This window comes from Notamacropus eugenii, chromosome 6 (genome assembly GCF_028372415.1).
Source record: "Notamacropus eugenii isolate mMacEug1 chromosome 6, mMacEug1.pri_v2, whole genome shotgun sequence".
NCBI lineage: Eukaryota > Metazoa > Chordata > Mammalia > Diprotodontia > Macropodidae > Notamacropus > Notamacropus eugenii.
Window position 1 is genome coordinate 182,491,430 of NC_092877.1, and position 21,518 is coordinate 182,512,947.

Here is a 21,518-nt window from a genome sequence, read left to right on the forward strand (position 1 = left end):
TGTTTTGCTCATGGAGCATAGCACCTTCTTTGATGCAGGTATCGCATGCTGGGCAATCCTCAGCCAGAGTTTCCTATGTCTCACAATAGATAATAAAGTTCTTCAGGGACACTTTAAGAGTGTTCTTGTACAACTTCTTCTAACCTCCATATGAATACTTGCCTTGAGCAAGTTCTCTGTAAAATAGTCTTTCAGGTAAATGTACATTTAATATTCATTCAGGCTATGTGGCCAGCCCATAGGAGTTGTGCTCTCTGCGGCAAGTATGAATGCTTGGCAGTTCAGCTTGAGAGAGGACCTCAGTGTCTGGTCCCTTATGTTTCCAGATAATCTTCAAAATCTTCTCAAGACAATTCAAATGGAAGAGGTTCAACTTTCTGGCATGGTGCTTTTAGATTGTACAGGTTTCACAGGTATACAACAATAAAGTCAGCACAATGCCTGCAGATCTTCAGTTTGCTATTTTATTCTCTAGGAATGATGGACTTAAACTGGAATGATATACTAAAACTTTTTTTCCTTGATCTGGATTATTATGACTTGATCAAGAATACTTTAAACTGAGCATTGATGGAGAGGAAGAAAATTTATTTGGTAAGCCAGATGCTAAAAAATGTAACAGGTACAGTACAGGAAGAGTAGCAGACAAGAACCAGCAGACTCATAGGAGACACTATTGGAAAAGACAGTTTGCAAAAAGCGAACAAACTATACCCTCTGATTTCTATTACAGATGCAGAAAGTATGAATAATATGCATAGTGAATAAGAAATCATAATATAAGTAGAGAAATTTGACCTTACTTATAGAAGTATTCTGGTAAATATTTAACAAGGCCAATGTACACAGCATACTTTAAAGTTCAATGTGCATTATTAATATTTTCTGCATCACGTTTTTAAGTCTAGACAGTGAATGAAACAACGAAACAAGCTCTAATTTTTATAGTCTTTGCTGATTTCCAAGGTCTAAATGCTTGTTCTGAAAAATTAATAATAGGCTCCCTAAAGCCAATATGAGTTTTAGAATCTTATTCATGGAATAGGATTCATGACTGGAATATGGTTCTGAAAGGGTTTACCTTCTGTTAAAAGGATAGGAAAGCTGTCTAAACTTTAATAGATCCCATCTATGTTGGCATTTTATCCCTAGATGCATATCTCAACACATCCAAGTCTTTTAATTCAATATGCTTAATTTTCCATAAAGTATTTTTCTGCTAATCTAACATAGGGTTCCATTCAACAACTTGAGGAAATTCTTCTAGACCTCTTACAATTACATGAATACCAGTGGCAATGTGGGTTGTATATTGGTTATTATTTACTTTAGTTACATGACCAACCTAACTCCCTTTCCTCTCATACTGCTATCCATTATGCTAATTCTGTGCAATTCTTCATTATATGTATACTGAAACCCAGTAATTCTTAATATGGACCTCTGTAATAGAAGCATTTTCTAATCCTTTGTTTTTTGCCTACTGAGTCATCTCACAGATGAAAGACAGCTTTATATATGAAGTAATGAACAAAGGTATTAATGGACTAGTTTACATTATAGCATATTTAAATATTTTAATGTTTGGACATGGGATCAAGGGAGTTGTCATAAATTCTGGCCTTAATTCATTTATGGCCATTTATGACCATTTATTTACAAATTAAATTATCCCAAAGATTCTAACCCAAAGTCTTGAAATGATCTGTGCTCTACCTCAGGGAAGAAAACCTGTGGGAAACCTGCAGCCTTCAGGTCACATGTGATTCTCCAGGTGCTGAAGTGTCGCTCTTTGACTCATTCCAAACTTCACAAAACAAATAATTTCGCTTAGGGAATTTTATTAAGGGGATTTATTCTGTGATGTTTGGATTCATTTAAAAGGCTGAACTTGAGAACCTAGAGATCCATATATGGCCTTGAGGTCACAGGATCCTCAACTCTGCTTTACTCCTTAACCAATTATAATGTTTAAGTTTACAAAGTACTGATCTGGAGGAATGGATAATACCTTATTTCCAAGTAATTTAAAATATAAAAACATTCAAGCTTCAATGGAGAAGCAAGAAAGTGGAGAGAGTATATTGCTGGTTTTTAAGTCAATAAGACCTGAATTTAAATCTTACCTTGGACACATTATGACCCTGGAGAGATCACTTGACTTCTCTAGCCTCAGTTTCTCATCCCTAAAATGAAGAGGTTGGGCTCTAAAATACCTGTCATCTCCAAATCACTAATCTTGTCTGAAATTGAGCAGGCACACTCATATCTATCAGAAGTGATATATACAGTGATTTTTCTGAATATAAGGAAAAATCTGAGGACTCTTTCCACATATCACCTTATGGTTAGGCTATACATGTTGTGCTTTCTAGTAGTTGACATGGACATTGGGAAACCAATAGACCTACCAAGCTTATTCTTATACAAGAAAAGCATATAGAAAACTAGATGACACATCTTAGCCTTACCATCTGTGACAAAGTTTGGTGCGTGGGTTCTTTCTTAATTTCTTTGGGGTATAGGTAAACACCATATAACCAATCATTTGGACAACATTTGCTAATAGATAGTGGAGAATGGACAGGACAGATTGATTTCTTCAAAAATTGGCCTCTTGAACTTAAAACAAACCTTTTGGGTGAACTTAATTATTTGGATATTTGTATTTTATTACTCTAGGTCATACAGCTATGACATTGTATAGCTATTTAGAAAATATGCTCATGGGAGGAAATCCAGGATCACTGGAAAAGCAGACAGAAATGATATTGTCATGGCAGTTTACTCTAGACTACACAGGGAGAAGCAGGAATTAGATGAACTGGATTATAAGTATGGTTTATAAATGTGATGCTGAAGTTACAGGGACCTTAACTACTTCACTTTAAACTCTATGCCAAAAGATGAGTAATATAAAACTCAGGACTTACTATACTGACAATTTAATTCTTCATAAAGTAACTGAAACAAGAAAAGGAATTTATGTTCTGGATCTGAATCTGTCCAACAAAAAGGACCTTACTGATGAGGTAGAAAATAGTATGATCCTTTTTGGTCAAGTTACCACTCCATCTTAAACTTCATTACAGAGATTGAGAGGAAAGCTGAGCAGAGTCTGATATGCGTCTAAGATTTTATAAGAGTAAATTACAGAGGAAAAGTAGAAACTAATGACCCAAGAGAAAAGGGAAGCCCTCAAGAATGAAATTCTCAGTGCAGAAAAGAAACTATTTAGATGAGAAAGAAAATGGGGAGCTGTATAAAGAGACTTATGCAGTTCCATATTGATCTTTTGGAACAACTCAATTTCTTTAAAGATTTTCTTTGGACCTCAGTTTCCTAATCTGTAAAATGATAGGATTGAACTAGATGACTTCTGAGGTCCCATCTAGTTCTAAATACCATGTCAGCTTCTTTTTTATAAATAATTAATATTTTCTCCCCCCCAATAAATGTAAAAACTATATTTTGAGCTCCTAATTTTATCTCTCTCTGCTTCTCCTTCCCTATCCCTGAAAAGGCAAGCAATTGAAAATAGGTTATAATTGTAGAGTCATACAAAACATATTTCCTTATTAGAAGCAGCTAGGTGGTGCAATGGATAGAGCACCAGTGCAGGAGTCAGGAGGACCTGAGTTCAAATCTCACCTCAGACACTTGACACTCACTAGCTGTGTGACCTTAAGTAAGTCACTTAACCCCAATTGCCTCATCCTGGGTCATCTCCAGTCACCCTGATGAATATCTGGCCAATGGATTCAGATGGCTCTGGAGGAGAAGTGAGGCTGGTGAGCTGCACAGCCTTTCCTCACTCAAAACAAAAGTCAAGTGCAAGTCATGTCATTATTTCTGATGGCATGGTGTTCTTCAGCAACGAAGGAAAAACACACAAGCAGAGAATTTCCTTATTAGCTAATCTGTGAAAGAAAACAAACAAAAAACCCCAAGAAAAGCAAAATAAAAATAAATTATACTTTTATATGTATTCATATACCATCCATTCTTTCTGTGGAGATGAACAAAACTTTTCATTACAAATTTCTTGGAATTGTCTTAGAGATCATTGTATTTTGAGAATAACTAAGTCATTCAAAGTTGAGCATCATATAATATTGATGTTACTGTGTACAATGTTTTTGTGGTTCTGCTCATTATACTTATTGCCTCAGTTCATGTGGGTCTTTTCAGGTTTTTCTGAGATTATCCTGTTTATCATTTCTTATGACATAACAGTATTCTATCACAGTCATGTGCCACAACTTATTCAGTCATTCCCCAATTGATGGCCATTCCCTCAATGTCTAATGCTTTTCCCCTACAAAAGGAGATGTTTATATATATGTATATATATATATATATAAACACACACACACACACACACACATATATATATATACATATACATATATACATACACGTAAAGGTCCTTTCCCTCGGTCAGGGGTAGGCAATAGTTTTATAGCCCTTTGGGCATAGTTCCAAATTGCTTTCCAGAATATATGAATAGTATACAACTTCACTGCATTATCTCAACTTTCCAAATTTATTCCAACATTTGTCATTTTTTATGTTCTGTCATATTAGCTAATCTAATAGATATGGGGTCAGACATCAGAAATATTTTAATTTTTCTTTCTCTAATCAATAGTAATTTAGAGCATTTTTTCATATGATTAGAAATAGTTTGATCACTTCATTTGAAAATTGCCTGTTCATATCCTTTGACCATTTTATCAATTAGGAAATGACTCATATTCTTAAAAATTTACTGAGATCTTTATATTTTTGAGAAATGAGGTCTTTATAAGAGAAACATGCTGTAATTTTTTCACAGTTATGATTACTATGTATTTCCTCCCATCTTATTTTATTTCTGTTTATCAGTGCCCTCTTTCTCTCCTTTCACCTTGTCCATCCTCAAAAGCATTTTGCTTCTGACTGCTTCCTTCCTCAGTCTGCCTTACTTTCTTTCAGCCTTCTCAGTCCTTTTTTCCCCATTCCCCTCACACTTTCCTGTAGGATAAGACAGATTTCTATATCCAACTTAATATATATGGTATATCCTCTTTGAGCCAATTCTGATGAGAGTGATGTTCAGGTGTTCCTCTCCTCTTTCATCTTCCCATGCACCATAAAAACTGTTTCACACCTCTTTTTGTGAGATAATTTTCACCATTGTACCTGACTCTTTCCCTCTTGTTCCAGTGCATTCTTCTTTCTTATCTCTTCATTTTATTTTTTTAATATGTCATTCTTTCATATTGAGTTCACACCTTTGCCTTCTGTCTATATATATGCTCCTTCTAACTGCCTAATAATAATAAAGTTCTTAGGAGTTACAAGCTTCCTCTTCCCCTGTAAGGATGAAAACAGAATAACCTTATTGAATCCCGTATGATTTCTATTTCCTGTTCACCTTTTTATGTTTCTCTCAAGTCTTATATTTAAAAGTAAACTTTTCTATTCAGCTCTTGTCTTTTATCAGAAATGCTTGAATTTTCTATGCAGCTCTTTTCATCAGGAATGCTTGAAATTTAATTGAATTTCCATTTCTGCCTCTGAAGGATTACATTCAATTTGCTGGGTAGGTGGTTCTCCTTTGCCTTCGGGAATATCATATTCCAGACCTTCTGATCCTTTAGTGTAGAAGCTGCTAAATCTTGTATTATCTTTTCCAATACTCTACAATATTTTAATTTAATTTAATCCTGGCTGCTTGTAATATTTTCTCTTTATATTTGATAAATAGTATTCTCACAATTTATAGCTAGCATCAGCTTTGGGTATTATCACCCGTCTTGCAGTTAGGAAATGTGATACACATACACACATTCGTATGTATGTATGTATGTGTGTATGTGTCTATATGTCTATGTGTGTATATATGTATACATAGTCTTTTATCTATCTACAGATATACAAATATATATGGAGGAGATCTTTATCCCCTCCTCATTTTTTTTAATCAAAAAAGAAACATATTTGGAGAGGTTAGGTGATCACCAAATAGGAAGATGACCACAAAATCATAGGTAAGAATCTTTGCAGGCCACGTATTGATTTAGAAAATCCTATGCTAGGGGGGTGGAGCCAAGATGGCGGAGTAGAAAGACGCACATACACATAGCTCAGAACCCATATCCCATAGAACATCTGTAAAAAGGAACTCACGGCGAATTCTGGAGCAGTGAGGCCACAGAACAGTGGAGCAAAGGAGATTTCTGTTCCAGAGGGACCTGCAAACCTCTCGCAAATGGTCTGTCGCGCTGCAGACGAGGAGCCAAGCCCAGACATGCCACGGCCGCAGCACGGAGAAGAGCAGATCTGAGCGGGCTTCAGGGATGGGATCTCCAGCGGCCGTGCGGGTCCATCCACCCACAGGTGACGGGGGTCAGTGAGAGGGTCTTTTTGGTGGGTCGAGAGGGGAGTGGGGTGCCCCCATAACTCAGGCCCCCCCGGGAGGTAGAAGCTGAGAGGCAGCAGCAGACCAGGGCTCCCCAAGCAGGCAGGAGCCTGGATCCATTGTTGAAGGTCTCTGCATAAACCCCCTGAGGGAACTGAGCCCCAGAGGTGGCCCTCCCCTGACCTGAGCACCTGAACTTAATCTCACACTGAACAGAAGCCCTGCCCCTGCCCCAAGCCCTGAGGCTGGGAAGCAGCATTTCAATCTCAGGCCCCAAGTGCTGGCTGGGAGGATCAGGAGGCGAGGTAGGTGAGAGGAGAATATTCAGAGGTCAAGTCACTGGCTGGGAAAATACCCAGAAAAGGGAAAAGAAATAAGACTACAGAAGGTTACTTTCTTGGTGAACAGGCATTTCCTCCCTTCCTTTCTGATGAGGAAGAACAATGATTACCATCAGGCAAAGACACAGAAGTGAAGGCCTCTGTATCCCAGCCCAGTTAATGGGCTAAGGCCATGGAAGAGACCAAAAAGAATTTTGAAAATCAAGTTAGAGAGGTGGAGGAAAATCTGGGAAGAGAAATGAGAGACATGCAGTCAAAGCATGAACAGCAGGTCAGCACCCTGCTAAAGGAGACCCAAAAAAATGCTGAAGAAAATAACACCTTGAAAAATAGGCTAACTCAATTGGCAAAAGAGGTTCAAAAAGCCAATGAGGAGAAGAATGCTTTCAAAAGCAGAATTAGCCAAATGGAAAAAGAGATTCAAAAGCTCACTGAAGAAAATAGTTCTTTCAAAATTAGAATGGAACAGATGGAGGCTAATGACTTTATGAGAAACCAAGAAATCACAAAACAAAACCAAAAGAATGAAAAAATGGAAGATAATGTGAAATATCTCATTGGAAAAACAACTGACCTGGAAAATAGATCCAGGAGAGACAATTTAAAAATTATGGGTCTACCTGAAAGCCATGATCAAAAAAAGAGCCTACACATCATCTTTCATGAAATTATCAAGGAAAACTACCCTGATATTCTAGAACCAGAGGGCAAAATAAATATTCAAGGAATCCACACAACACCGCCTGAAAGAGATCCCAAAAGAGAAACTCCTAGGAACATTGTGGCCAAATTCCAGAGTTCCCAGGTCAAGGAGAAAATATTGCAAGCAGCTAGAAAGAAACAATTCAAGTACTGTAGAAGTACAATCAGGATAACACAAGATCTAGCAGCTTCTACATTAAGGGATCGAAGGGCATGGAATAGGATATTCCAGAAGTCAAAGGAACTAGGACTAAAACCAAGAATCACCTACCCAGCAAAACTGAGTATAGTACTTCAGGGGAAAAATTGGTCTTTCAATGAAATAGAGGACTTTCAAGCATTCTTGATGAAAAGACCAGAGCTGAAAAGAAAATTTGACTTTCCAACACAAGAATGAAGAGAAGCATGAAAAGGTGAACAGCAAAAAGAAGTCATAAGGGACTTACTAAAGTTGAACTGTTTACATTCCTACATGGAAAGACAATATTTGTAACTCTTGAAACTTTTCAGTATCTGGGTAGTGGGTGGGATTACACACACACACATGCACACACGCACACACACATAGAGACAGAGTGCACAGAGTGAATTGAAGAGGATGGGTTCATATCTTAAAAAAATGAAATCAAGCAGTGAGAGAGAAATATATTGGGAGGAGAAAGGGAGAAATGGAATGGGGCAAATTATCTCTCATAAAAGAGGCAAGCAAAAGACTTATTAGTGGAGAGATAAAGAGAGGAGGGGAGAGAAAAACATGAAGTTTACTGTGAGGGGCGCTCTGGACCTGGGCCCCCCTGAGAGGATAGGAGACGCCCAAGGGTCTGGACCTGCTGACGTGGCTTTGCCACGGTGGCACTGCTGACGCAGCATCGCCACCTTAGCACGGAGGCGGCTCTGTGCTGGGCTGGGCTCCGCCCTCAGGGAGGAACTGGGGAAGGGCTTACCCGGAATAGGAGGGCGAGTTCTGGGGAATATAAGGCACAACACGGAAGGGGACGGGGGACTTCTCGCTGACTATCATGTAATAAAGGTGCTCTTATCCACCTCCGGAGTTCTGCCTGATAATTTCTCCCCCTGATCCCCAAGGGGGGAGCCAGAGACGTCTGATGACCCCTGGGCAGCGTAAGTTGATGCGGTGATCAGGGTTCCGCCCCTGACAGCTGGCGCCCGAAACAGGGACCGCCGTAGGAGACCGCTAGCCCCCCAGACCGCAGGCGGGTGGGGGAAGATCATGCAGCCCTAGAGTGGGAGGACTTTAGGAAGGATGGGACAGAAGCAGATAAAAGCCCGCATTGATCCGGAGGATAAAGGCGTTCTCGCCTGTCAGATTTATAAAGTCTGTAAAGAACAAGGCATCAGGATTCACATCAGAGACTGCCGAGAATGGGTGAATAAGATCTGGATAGTCAGCCCTTGGATAGAGCACGCAGGAATAGATCTGGGCAGATGGGCGGTGGTGGGCCAACAGATGGCCTCCTACCATAAGGATAATCCTTCGCTCCTAACGCCCAAGGATTTTGTAGTATACTCGGCAATTGGCGCGGCATTTAACCCCCTGCCGCCTCCCATTTCTGGAAATCAGAGTACTCAGGTGGGAGATTCCATTATGGGGTCGGACAGCAAGGACGAGGGAGAGAAACTGTACCCCTGGGAAGAGATGAGGCAAAGTGAGAATACTGACCCCCCTAAAAGGGACTTTCCTCCGCCTCCCGATTGGGACCAGTTAGAAAAACGGAAACAGTGGAAAGCTCCAAAGGGAGCTCAGGCTGCTCAGAAAACGCCTAAAGGGGTAACAACCCACAGAGGAGCAGGACAAAAGGAAGAGGGCGGGGAAGGAGAAGTTACCGCTCTTATGGCCCAATTATCCACCGGGCCCCTAGTGAACTTTCAGTATAAGTCCGAGCAGGTTGGTAAGAATGCAGGGTTTGAATACCACCCGCCCTCGCAGACAGCCTCCCCCCCCCCCCCCCCCCCCCCCCCCCCCCCCCCCCGCCAATGAGCCTCCTCACTCCTAGCCTCCAGCAAGCTGCAAGAGACAGGGAAGATGTAGAATGGGCGGAGTGGGGAACAGGCTTTTACCCGGTCTTAGTTGAGAATCCCGGCCAGGAAAATGAAACTAGACATCATCGGCCAGTTCCCTTTAAGTTTATGAAGGAATTGAAAGAGGCCGTGTCCAAGTATGGCCCAGGCTCAGTATTCGTACAGAAGGCATTGGCTTCCTCGGTGGCAGCCTTTCCTTGGCTTCCATATGACTTCCTAGAGGTGATGCAGGTGATCCTTGACCCAGCCACCTTCATAGCCTATAAAGCCTATGTGCGTGGCGCTGCTAAAGCCTATATAGAGGAAGCCAGAATAGCCAACACCAAGGAAGCCCTAAAGATGATTACCCGGTCGGGAACTTGGTCCACGCTACAGAGGCAGTTAGACTTTGATGGGAACGTCAGGCATGCCGTGAATGTGGTCTATCTTAGGGCTCTGGAGAGGTTAGGTACCCCTGGGGCGGGGACCATGTTGTCCTCCCTAAAACAGAGAAAGAACGAGAGCCCCCTGGACTTTGTAAGCAGGGTAAAAGAAACTGTCCATGCCACGTTTGGAGGTAACCGGGGAGCAGCCCCCCATCTAGTGGTGCAATTAATCAAAGAAGGGCTCAAGCCAGAATTTGGCACCGTCTTTTCCTCACTCCCGTATCCACCCACCCTAGAGCAAATAGTTGAGAAGTTAATGGACCTCCCCCAGAAAGACCCCTTTACAGCCATAGCCAAGACCTTGGAGGGCCAACAGCGCCTCCTAGCGGCAGTATTGGACAAGAAGGGAGGCAGGCCAACATGCTTTAATTGTGGCAGAGAAGGGCATTTCAAGGCTGCCTGCTGAAAAACCCCCAAAGGAGTTCAGTGCTTTTCTTGCGGAAAGCCCGGGCACATAGCTAAATATTGTAGATCTAACCCACAGGGGTCGGGAAACGGAAAGAGGGGGTCCCCAGGGGGAGGGGGCCCCAGAAACTCATCTCAGAGGACTCAGCAACACCCCCGAAACTAATGGAGGTTTTAATGGTAGACCAAAAGAATAAATGCCCATTAGAAATCCCTCCCTGGACCACCGTGTTGGTCTCAGTCCTGAGCCGTAATTTCCCCCGCTTGGTAATTGGATCAGAACATTGTTCCTCCATGGTGGTCCACAGCCAACTCCTCTCCCCCCAGGAAAGAGAGATATGGGTCACCAACCCTCACTCCTGGTCAGTGACGCTGACTCCCGAAACTGAAATAGCAAAGGCCATCAATCTACCTTGGCTCGATAAGGATCACCGTCCACAGGGCCCACGAAGCTTTCTTTATTGGACACAACAAATTCTGTCAGAGAGGTCCACAATCACCTTAATGGTGGATGGGCGCCCCCTGGAGGGAATGGTAGATACCGGGGCAGACGTCTCGGTGATCAAAGACTCAGATTGGGACTCCTAATGGCCTACCCAGCGAGCTTCGCAAACTGTGGCCGGGGTAGGGGGAACCCAGTTAGCTCGGAAGTCGGAGCGCTTTCTGGCGTGGCAATATGAGGATACCCAAGGGAAATTCAAACCACTCTGCATGCCTGGTCTCCCCATTAACTTATGGGGAAGGGACGTTCTGAGCGCTATGGGTGCCCACCTTTGCACAGAGAGCCATTTAAACTAGTTGGGGTCACTCCTCCAGTGAGGGCCATTCGAATGCAGTGGAAAGACAACACCCCTATATGGGTTGAGCAGTGGCCCCTTACAATGGAAAAACTAATGGCCCTCTGAGAGATTGTTAGTGATTTGCTGAAAAAGGGGCAAATTGAGCCATCCTTTAGCCCCTATAACTCCCCAGTATTTGTGATTAAAAAGAAAAGTGGCAAATGGCGCATGCTTATTGATCTGAGAAGAGTCAATGCGGCCCTCCTACCTTTCGGCTCGCTGCAACCTGGCCTCCCTACGCCAACCGCAATCCCCAGACATTGGTCTATGACAATAATAGACATTAAGGATTGCTTTTATTCAATACCACTGCACCCTAGAGATAAAGAGAAATTTGCCTTTTCGATACCCTCTATCAATTTGGCCACCCCCACAGAGAGGTATCAATTCAGAGTCCTCACTCAAGGGATGGCAAACAGCCCAACAATGTGCCAGGCATATGTAGCCACCATCCTACAACCAGTCAGAAAGAAACATTCAGAGGCCATGATAATACATTACATGGATGACATTCTGATATCATGCGCCACCGAAAAACAAACCCAACGGGTTTTACAGGAGGTCATTGACGCCCTTAAGGCCTACCAACTATACATAGCTCCTGAAAAGATTCAGATCACCTCCCCTTATCAATATCTTGGTCATCACATCGATGGGGACAGGATCACTCACTCCGTCCCACATATACGAACTGATGAAATAAAAACCCTCAATGATTTTCAGAAGCTTATAGGATCCATTCAATGGCTCCGGTCAGTCATTCCCCTCACCGACCAACAGATGGAGCCCCTATATCGTATTCTGCGGGGTGACTCTAACCTTATGTCCCCTCGTCAATGTACGGAAGAGGCCTATCGTGTTATAGAACTCATTCATCAAAAAGCCTCATCCTCCTTGGCTCGCATTGATCCCGATAAACCTGTTCAATTGGCCTTACTACAGGACTTTGGAGGCATCGCAGCCCTTTACCAATCCCATGGAATTCTAGAGTGGATTTACAGCCCTAAGCAGAAGAAGGTTCTGCCTAATGAATGGGAGGTACGCGCACTTTTCCTTTTATGAGCTAGCGAAAAGTGCGTGCAGAACTTTGGGGTTCGACCTATCATAAACCTGTCGGCCTCTCCCGAGGCCCTGCGTGCCCTTGCGCAGGCCTCCTTGCCGTGGGCTGCACTTTATGTCAACCATGACTTCTCAAATACTCCACTACCACTCCCTTTACGCGGATGGCACACCTTACCCCTTTCCAGGCCACCGCCAATTGTAGCATCACAACCAGTAAAAGGACCCAATGTATTCACAGATGCTACTAAGGCTGGGAGGGCTTCAGTCTACGTTCCGCAGAGGAAAATTTTGCATGTGTTTTCTACTCCATACTCATCAGCACAAAAGAATGAAATGGCTGCCATCATTTGTGCTCTTGAGATGTTCTCCGCAGAATCTTTTAATCTTATTACTGATAGTCTTTATTGTGCTAATGCTATTCTCCAGCTGCAAGAAGCTATTGTGGTGCCATCTCGCTCTACTATTGCTAACTTACTCTCCAAGGCTAAGAGTCTTCTTCAATATCGTTTGCACCCTATCTATGTGCTTCATGTTCGTTCTCACGTTTCTCGTGAAGGCCCTATCTTTCATGGTAATCATGTTGCTGACTCTTCCCTCTACTCCCCAGCCTCATACATTTTCTATGTCACCCCCACGGAGGTGCATAACAGATTCCACCTTTCTGCGTGCTCCCTTAGTATGCTCTATGGCATCCCACGTGACGAGGCTAGAAAGATTGTAAAGCGCTGTACTGCGTGTGTTCCTTTCAGTCCACCCCCTCGTGATCAGGTCGTTAACCCCAAAGGGGAACATCCCAATGATCTTTGGCAGATGGACGTTACCCACTACCATACGTCTCTCCTCCATGTGTGTGTAGATACCGCCTCAGGGTTCATTTTGGCCACCTTACAACCCCGAGAGATGACCTCAGCCGTTATTGCCCATCTCCTTGAATGCTTTGCCATCGCTGGCGTCCCTAAGGTCCTTAAGACCGATAATGGCCCTGCCTACACCTCTAACGGCTTTGCCACCTTCCTTGCCGAATTTGGCATACGCCATGTTACTGGGATCCTTTATAACCCCACCGGACAGGCCATTGTTGAGCGAACACGCCAGACCTTAAAAAACATGCTCAAAAAACAAAAAGGGGGAGTTGCGGGACGGCTGACACGCGCACAGCTAGCCCGCGCTGTCTATACCTTAAATTTTCTACAATTCCGGGACGATGGCCTCACCCCAGCCATGAGGTTCTACGGGCACTGTAAAAGCATGAGCCCCCAAAGTCCCGAATGCAATAAAGCACCCCCTTGTCCGGTAGGAAGTAAAGTCTGGTGGAAAGACGACCAGGGAGAATGGCAGGGTCCCAACAAGGTCATTGTGAGGGGGAAAGGGTATCTTTGTGTCTCCACAGGCAACAAAAAACCTGGAGTCTGGGTACCCCTCCGAAGGACGAGAGAGGCACCGCCCGCCACAGAAGAGCAAGAGACGGCGCAGAGGAAAGAAGGGGAAGAGGAAATCTCGGAGTCGGCGAAAGATGCAGATGGCTAGGATGCTGCAGCTCCTGACGCTAGTTCAGGCAGTTTCCCTGAAGACTGGGATTCGCTTTAACGGGACCCTTCTAGCGCCCGCACGGTCGCAGCCGCCTACACATTGGGCTGTCACTCCCCATCTCCCAGTGTTTCAGCTAGTGACCTGGCACCATGAGGCAATTCCTCTCATAGTGACGGGGAATGCCACCCTCATTGCGGGGGGAGCAAGGGCCCCCTTGCTGGCTGCCCTGAACAAATACAACACCACCCTGTCCTGGCATTCATGGACCATGCCCATATGCCTGCGGCTGAATGACACCACGTCGCACTCCACCCATGGCCCTGCGGATATTTGCTTTCCCTTGCAGACACAAATCGCAGATCAGGTACCGCACGCAGCAAAGCACCCTGGGGACTTACGGATCCACATGGCGGCCATCCCCCACACAGGCAAGGGGAACCGCAGCGCAGTCGACCCGTCTCCCTTGCCACCGTGCCACCCCACCCCGTGGGTCTTTAGTCCCATGCAGGCCTGCTCCACCGGCATCCACCTGCAGGGGCCTGCCAAGAATGGAACATGAGAATGTCCTGCCATTATAGGTATTATCCTGTCTGTGTAACACCTGTTCCGTATAATAATACCCTGTACAAAGAGCTCGAGGACATGTTGAAAACTGCCACTACAGTCACTAACTTTACCTCTGAGTTAGCAGCACTAGATTTGGTGATTAGAGCTATGGAGAATGCAACAATACAATTCCATGAAGACTGGGAGAAAAACTGTAATGATGCAAGGGATTGGTGGGACGGATTGAACCTGCACCAGCTGCTCCAGTGGGTGTCCTTAGGGGGCGTCATGTTGATTCTTGGGTTTCTTGTATGCTTATGCTTACCGTGCCTCATCTCATGTTTGTTTAGAGCTGTCCGTGAGTCCCTTGAGTCCATAAAGGCAGAACTCGCTCGCCCCCATCATTAAAACAAAAAGGGGGAGTTGTGAGGGGCGCTCTGGACCTGGGCCCCCCTGAGAGGATAGGAGACGCCCAAGGGTCTGGACCTGCTGACGTGGCTTTGCCACGGTGGCACTGCTGACGCGGCATCGCCACCTCAGCACGGAGGCGGCTCTGTGCTGGGCTGGGTTCCGCCCTCAGGGAGGAACTGGGGAAGGGCTTACCCGGAATAGGAGGGCGAGTTCTGGGGGATATAAGGCACAACACGGAAGGGGACGGGGGGACTTCTCGCTGACTATCATGTAATAAAGGTGCTCTTATCCACCTCCGGAGTTCTGCCTGATAATTTCTCCCCCTGATCCCCAAGGAGGGAGCCAGAGATGTCTGATGACCCCTGGGCAGGGTAAGTTGATGCGGTGATCAGGGTTCCGCCCCTGACAGTTTACTCTCATCACATTCCACTAAAGGAAGGAATAAAATGCACACTCATTTTGGTATGAAAACCTATCTTACAATACAGGAAAGTGGTGGATAAGGGGATAAGCAGGGTGGGGGGATGATGGAAGGGAGGGCATGGGGAGGAGGGAGCAATTGAGGTCGACACTCATGGGGAGGGAGAGGAGCAAAAGAGAATAGAAGTAATGGGGGACAGGATATAATGGGGGAAATATAGTTAGTCTTATACAACACAACTATTATGGAAGTCATTTGCAAAATTACACAGATTTGGCCTATATTGAATTGCTTGCCTTCCAAAGGGAAGGGGTGGGGAGGGAGGGAGGTAAAGAAGTTGGAACTCAAAGTGTTAGGAACAACTGTCAAGTAATGTTCTTGCCAGTAGGAAATAAAAAATACAGGTAAAGGGGTATAGAAAGTTATCTAGCCCTACAGGACAAAAGAGAAGATGGAGATAAGGGCAGAGAGGGATAATAGAAGAGAGAGCAGATTGGTCATACGGGCAATTAGAATGCTTGGTGTTTGGGGGGGGAGGGGATAAAAAGGGAGAAAATTTGGAACCCAAAATTTTGTTAAAATGAATGTCAAATAAATAAATAAATTAGAAAAAAAATAAAAAAGAAATAGAAAAAAAAAAGAAAATCCTATGCTAACATTATGTTTTGTTTTATTTTTGTTTATTTTACTAAATATTTCCCAATTACATTTTAATCTGGTTCAGGCTGCACTAGGGAAGGTTACCTGCTAGCCCACAGATATCTTAGATTTCTGATCTAAGACAATAGCAGTTATGGAACTACAATTCAAATCTAAGGCTTCTGAAGTCTTCTGTTCTTTCATATGTATAACCCTAGCTCATATAAAGGCTAACTACCTTAATTTAACTTAGAAGTTAGCTTAGATCATAATTAATTTCACCTTGTACCTTTTAATAGGTTTTCCTACTCAAGCTGAGTGATATGATTCAGATTAAATTACTCTTTCAAATTGGTTGCAACATTATGTTACTTTGATGCCCCTACCCCAATCCATTTAAATAATTTCCTGATTTCATCTTTGATCTCTCAAGTAGAGAGCTGTGAAAAGCAAGGTCTGGTAATGTTGAGAGTCTCTTATCATACCACCATCATTACAAAAATGAGAAAATAGCCCAATTTTAGGAGACCCTGCATTTTTACTCAGATTTGATAGTTTAGTTCTTATTTTCATTTTTTCTGTTATATAATACCAACAACCCTATCTCTCAGGTTTGTTGTTTATTTAGACACATCTTAGATTTTTAAATCCTGGTGTAAAGTTTAAAAAATGAATTTCTGTTTTTATTAGTGCTGAAATGCACCTGTAAACTACTTGAAGCCTGCTCGTTCTTACATCCTTCTAATATGCTTAGGGAGCAGTCATTTAAAATAATTTTGGCTTGTGGGCCAAAGGGAAGCTCTGAAATACTGTTAGAGGGAAAATGAAGTACAAAACAACCTAAGTAAGAGAAAGCCTGTGATTCATTAAAAAGCAAAGAGCAGCAGAATACTTAGAATTTTAAATTAAAAACAAACAAAAACACATTCTTTTAAATGACTGGATATTTTTTTGGTAAAAAAAAGCTTAAATATATTAATTCAGTAATTTTGGATGTATCTGGACATTTCTTTAAGAAATAGGTCTGCTTCTCAGTAGGGCTAATATAATTCTGCTATATTTAAGAAAAATAGGGGACAGTTATGTTCAAAATCATATGTAGAATATTGTTATTGAATCATTTTAGTCATATCTGAGTCTTCATGATGCCATTTTGGGGTTTCATGGCAAATATCGTAGAATGGCTTGCCATGAACTTCTTCAGTTCATTTTATAGATGAGGAAACCAATGCAAACTGCATTAAGTGATGTGCTTAGAGTCTGAGGCTGTATCTGACCTCAGGTCTTCCTGACTACAGGCAGGGAGTTCAATCCACAGCATCACCTCCTGTTCAAAAAACCTACATTCTAATAAAAGAAAACAAAAAAACACAAGGGAGATGCAGAGAAGGGATGAGACAGAAGTTATCCATGGTGCCATGCTGGTAAAGCTCAAAGAGTTAAAAGAGAAACCAGAAGAAGAATAAAGGATAAGTGGCCTGGTCACTTTCTCCAAAATGGAGGTTACACAAGAAACTCACCAATGCAAGGAAAGACTAGAGCAGAGATGTTAAGATGTTAAGCCTGATGGGACATGATGGCAAGCTAAGAGAATCAGGAGCAAAACTAGGAGAGGAGACTGAATTTCTTGGGGCACAGGTTATGAATCTAACAAACTTCATAAAATTGTCTGTTTTCTGCATGATTTGTTTGCAAACTGGGTTTTTTAATTAGAGAATTCTTTTCATATTTTATTTAATAGTTACCAAAAAAATGAGTTGATTCTGTCTTAAATCTATCAGACTGGCAAAGCTGATAGCAAAGGAGAATGACAGTTAGATGGGGCTACAAGAAAACAGGTTCATTAATGGCATAACCAAAGGAAAAAATGAGACTTCTCCAAGACTTACCTCTTTTTGCCTCCTCCTTATCTCATATTACCCAGAGGCCTTCAGCTGCTATCTGCTCCTTCACCTCTGTCTCATGTGATGAGGTCACTATTCTCTTTGCCAAGATCAATGCCTCTATGTGCACAAGTAATCACATTCCATCGCTTCTTCTCCAGCAGATTGTCCTTTCTATCATCCCCACTCTTTCAGTTAACTTCAATCTTTCTCTGTCTCCTTATCTACAAATGTCTCCTCTGTCCTAAACGCTCACACATGATTCCACTATCCCCAATAAAATTCCTGTATCTCTCCTGCCATTTGTGGCTGAACTCTTTGATAAGACGTTTTACAATAGGATCTTTTACTTTCTCTCTTCATTCTCTTCTTACATGTCTACAGTCTAGCTTCTAATCATATTATTCAACTCATCCTGCTCTTTGCAAACTTATCAATGATTTTCTAAATGTCCAATCCCATGGCTTGTACTCTACCCTCATCCTTTTTGACCTTCCTGTATGCTTTGAGCTCTTCAATCACTCTCTTCTTTAAACTCTTTTCTCTAGTTTTTCAGGACTCTGTTCTCTCCAATTCTCTTCCTCTCCATGTAATGTTTCTTTCTCAGTTTCTTTCGTTGGTTTTTCATTCAGGCAATGTTTGCAAAAAGTGAGTGTCCTCCAGGTCTCCATCAGGGACCTTCTTCTCTTTTTCTCTATATAACTTCACTTGGTATAATGGTAATTTAAATGAGAAGATCTTTCCCATTTATTAATATGCCCATGTGGCTTGCTTGGGTCATGTGGAAGTCTGAGTCACATGGAGCCTATGGTGGAAGAAGTTTGCTGAATGTGTGGAGCAGGAAGAGATGGAGCAGGAAGTGAGATCTGGGAGAGGGAGAGAGCAGTCATGTGGCTGTAGGCGAGAGAAGGGCATTTTACTTGAAGCTGTTCATTTGTAGAAAGGTCTGATAATGTGTATAGACTTCTTGGTTGATATGATGGATTTCTTTGGTGCTATGATGTATTTGGTTTTCTGGTGTTGGGATTTCACTTTCTGGAGTCTGAAAGAATGTTTTGCTTCTGCCTTCTATATGGAGTTTGTTATACTTTGTGATTCAGAACCACTCTGGCATATACATAGCTGCCCACAGTTCTATGAATATTGACTTTCCAATACATTTGGTATTGCAAACAGGATCACAGTGTATAAAATCTCTATTTGGAGGCAGAAAGGCTTTAGAGGGAGAAGTAGATATCCCAGGATGAGAGGACTTACCTTATTCCTCCCTAGCAAGGGAACAGGTTAAAAGCATTGGACCCTATGAAAACTGGGAACTGAAATTACAGGAGGGGTAACCTAGAAATTTGGAAAGGTGTTTGCAAAGAATGCCAATAAAATCAGGGAAAGAACTGACAGAGGCATGTAGGAGAGGCCAGATTTTATTAACAGGGTACTGTATTATGTGTAAAACCACAGACAAATTACTGAAGGAAAAAATTCAAATGGAAAAAATAGTCAGCTAGTTTGAATGGAAATTCTGTTTTCAGGTTCTCCTTTAAAAGAGCAAGTTGTGGGGTCTCAGATGGAAGAAAAGGCAGTTCATCTAGCTCTGGAGAAGAAGCAAAAGGCTGGCCAAAGAAGTATATAGGCAATCTTTGTACAGACCTGGCATAGTTGAATTTTGGAAGCATAAATTTTATTCCAACTGATGAACTCTACAAAACGTCCTGAGAAAAGGGACTTGATATTAGATTGAGCAGTGAATAAGAACTGCCCCTACAAATACTCCTGAAACATTGTGTCCAAGTTTTCACATCTGTAAGGAGAATAGCAAATTTTCCAGGCTCCAGGTCAAATTAAAAAAAAAAAAAGCTTAACTCTAGCCAGAATGATGACCCCAAAATTGCAAATTAGAAAACAGTAAACAACAGTAAATGAGGCTATGATAGTGGGTTCATGGACTCTGGTTATTGTGTCCTTGTTTCTTTTTGGCGTTTTGTCTGTTCACCTTGTTTGTATGATTTGTGTGCTGCAGCCTTAATGTCCTCCACCTGCAGATATATGATCTCTCAAGCCAGATGTCACTCCTGTCCACAACTGTGATGTGGCACCCCTGAACCTGGCATCACTCAAGCTCCAGATACCAGCTAAAAAACCTTTTGAATGGAACCTCTTGGGACAGGGACAGCCTTACATCTAATTTCATCATTAAGTAACTGTGGAAGAAGAGACCTTCACCCCTTACCCCAAGATTTTGGGACCCATTCATTTGAGGGCTTAATGTTGGGGTACTTGTACTCAAGTACCACCCTAAATATTGCTTTATGTCTATATTTTATATGATCCCTGTTATGTTGTTGTAAAGTTCTGTTTACAGCAATTGCCCCATTGTCCTGTGTGATGAATACAAAAGACCTTGGGACTGAATGTAATGGTAATTTAAATGGGAAGATCTTTCCTATTCATTAATAGGTCATGTTGACCTACTTGAGTCTCATGGAAGTCTGAGTCACATGAAGCCTGTGGTGGGAGGAGTTTCTTGAATGGGTGGAACAAGAAGGGGTGCAGTAGGAAGTGAGTCATACTAGTCAGATCTAGGAGAGGGAGAGAAAGCAGATATCTAGCTGTGGGTGAGAAAAGGCAATTTGCTTGAGGATGTTTATAGCAGTAAGCACCCTGGCATACACAGGAGGGTCTGTGGCACAGATTCTTAGATCTGCTTTTCTAAAAGGAAAGCAAGTTTTGGAGAGTCAACAATTTTCTTTAATTACATTTACCAACAGAGAAAATACAAGCAGAGAAATAAAGAAGAAATAAAGAAGCTTTCTGGTTTCTGAATTATTTTTTTTCTTCTTTTGCCCTCTTTATAGAGAATCTGTTATACTTTGTGGTTCAAAATTACACCAGCATATTCATAGCCCCCATAGGCCCTGTGAATATTGCCTCAGTGATACACTTGGTGATCTCAGTTGTTCTCATAGATTCAATTGTTGTCAATTTGCTGATGTTACTCATCTACTTATTCATCCCTAAATTCTCTGTTGACCTCTGGTCTTGCACCTGAAACTGCTTAATGGATAACTGAATGTACTATAGACATCTTAAATTGTACATGTCCAAAACTGGATTCATAATATTCCCCCTACTCCCAACCCCCTCTTGCCAAACAATTGACTTTTGAGTGCTTTATTAGCTTCCTAGGCCCCCAATCTCATTATCTAGGTGTCATCTTCAACTTTTCACTCTCTCACCCCTCATATATAATCTAGATTCAAGAAGTCTGTTTATTTTACCTTTTTAATATCTCTTGCTCATATCCCATTATCTCCTCTGATACTTCCTCCACCATGGTGCAGTCCCTCATCTCTTCAAGCCTAGACTAGAACACTAATCTGCAAGTTGATCTACCTACTACTGGTCTCTCAGTAGTCTGGTTGCTCCCTATCATCTCTTAGATCAAATATAAAGTCATAACCTATTTCAAACTTCCACCACCACCATCTTTTCAGTCTTACAGCTTACATACATATATCCTTTTCAGTCCAAGGACATTTTCTTTCTGTTCTTTGAGCAAGATATTCCTCCTTACTCTAGGGGTTTTCATTGGCTGCCAGTTATACATGCTCTTCCTCTTCATTTCTTCCTCTTAGCATCTCTGGTTTCCTTAAAGTTAGCCTTGTACATCTCCTTTAATTCTACTCCTTTTCCTCTGTTGATTATTTCCTATTTATTCTGTGTATAGCTTGTTTGTATATCGTTGTTTTCACATTGTAACCCCCATTAGATTGCGAGTTCCTCAAGGGGAAGGTCTATCTTTTGCCTTATTTCATTTGATTTTTTGCTTCTGCAGCACTTAGCCCAAAACCTGGTACATAGTATGTGCTTA

General features: G+C 42.3%; 1 long non-coding RNA gene across 2 annotated transcripts; it reads left to right on the forward strand.

Annotated features, from left to right (window-relative positions):
- The first annotated feature begins 14,952 nt into the window (after positions 1-14,952).
- LOC140512503 (uncharacterized) lies at positions 14,953-20,453 on the forward strand. Of its 2 annotated transcripts, none has more exons than XR_011969777.1 (2): positions 14,953-15,078; positions 19,668-20,453. It is a non-coding gene; the product is annotated as an uncharacterized lncRNA (long non-coding RNA). The 2 variants fall into 2 exon arrangements; XR_011969776.1 differs by having other exon boundaries at positions 19,690-20,453.
- Positions 20,454-21,518: the final 1,065 nt, after the last annotated feature.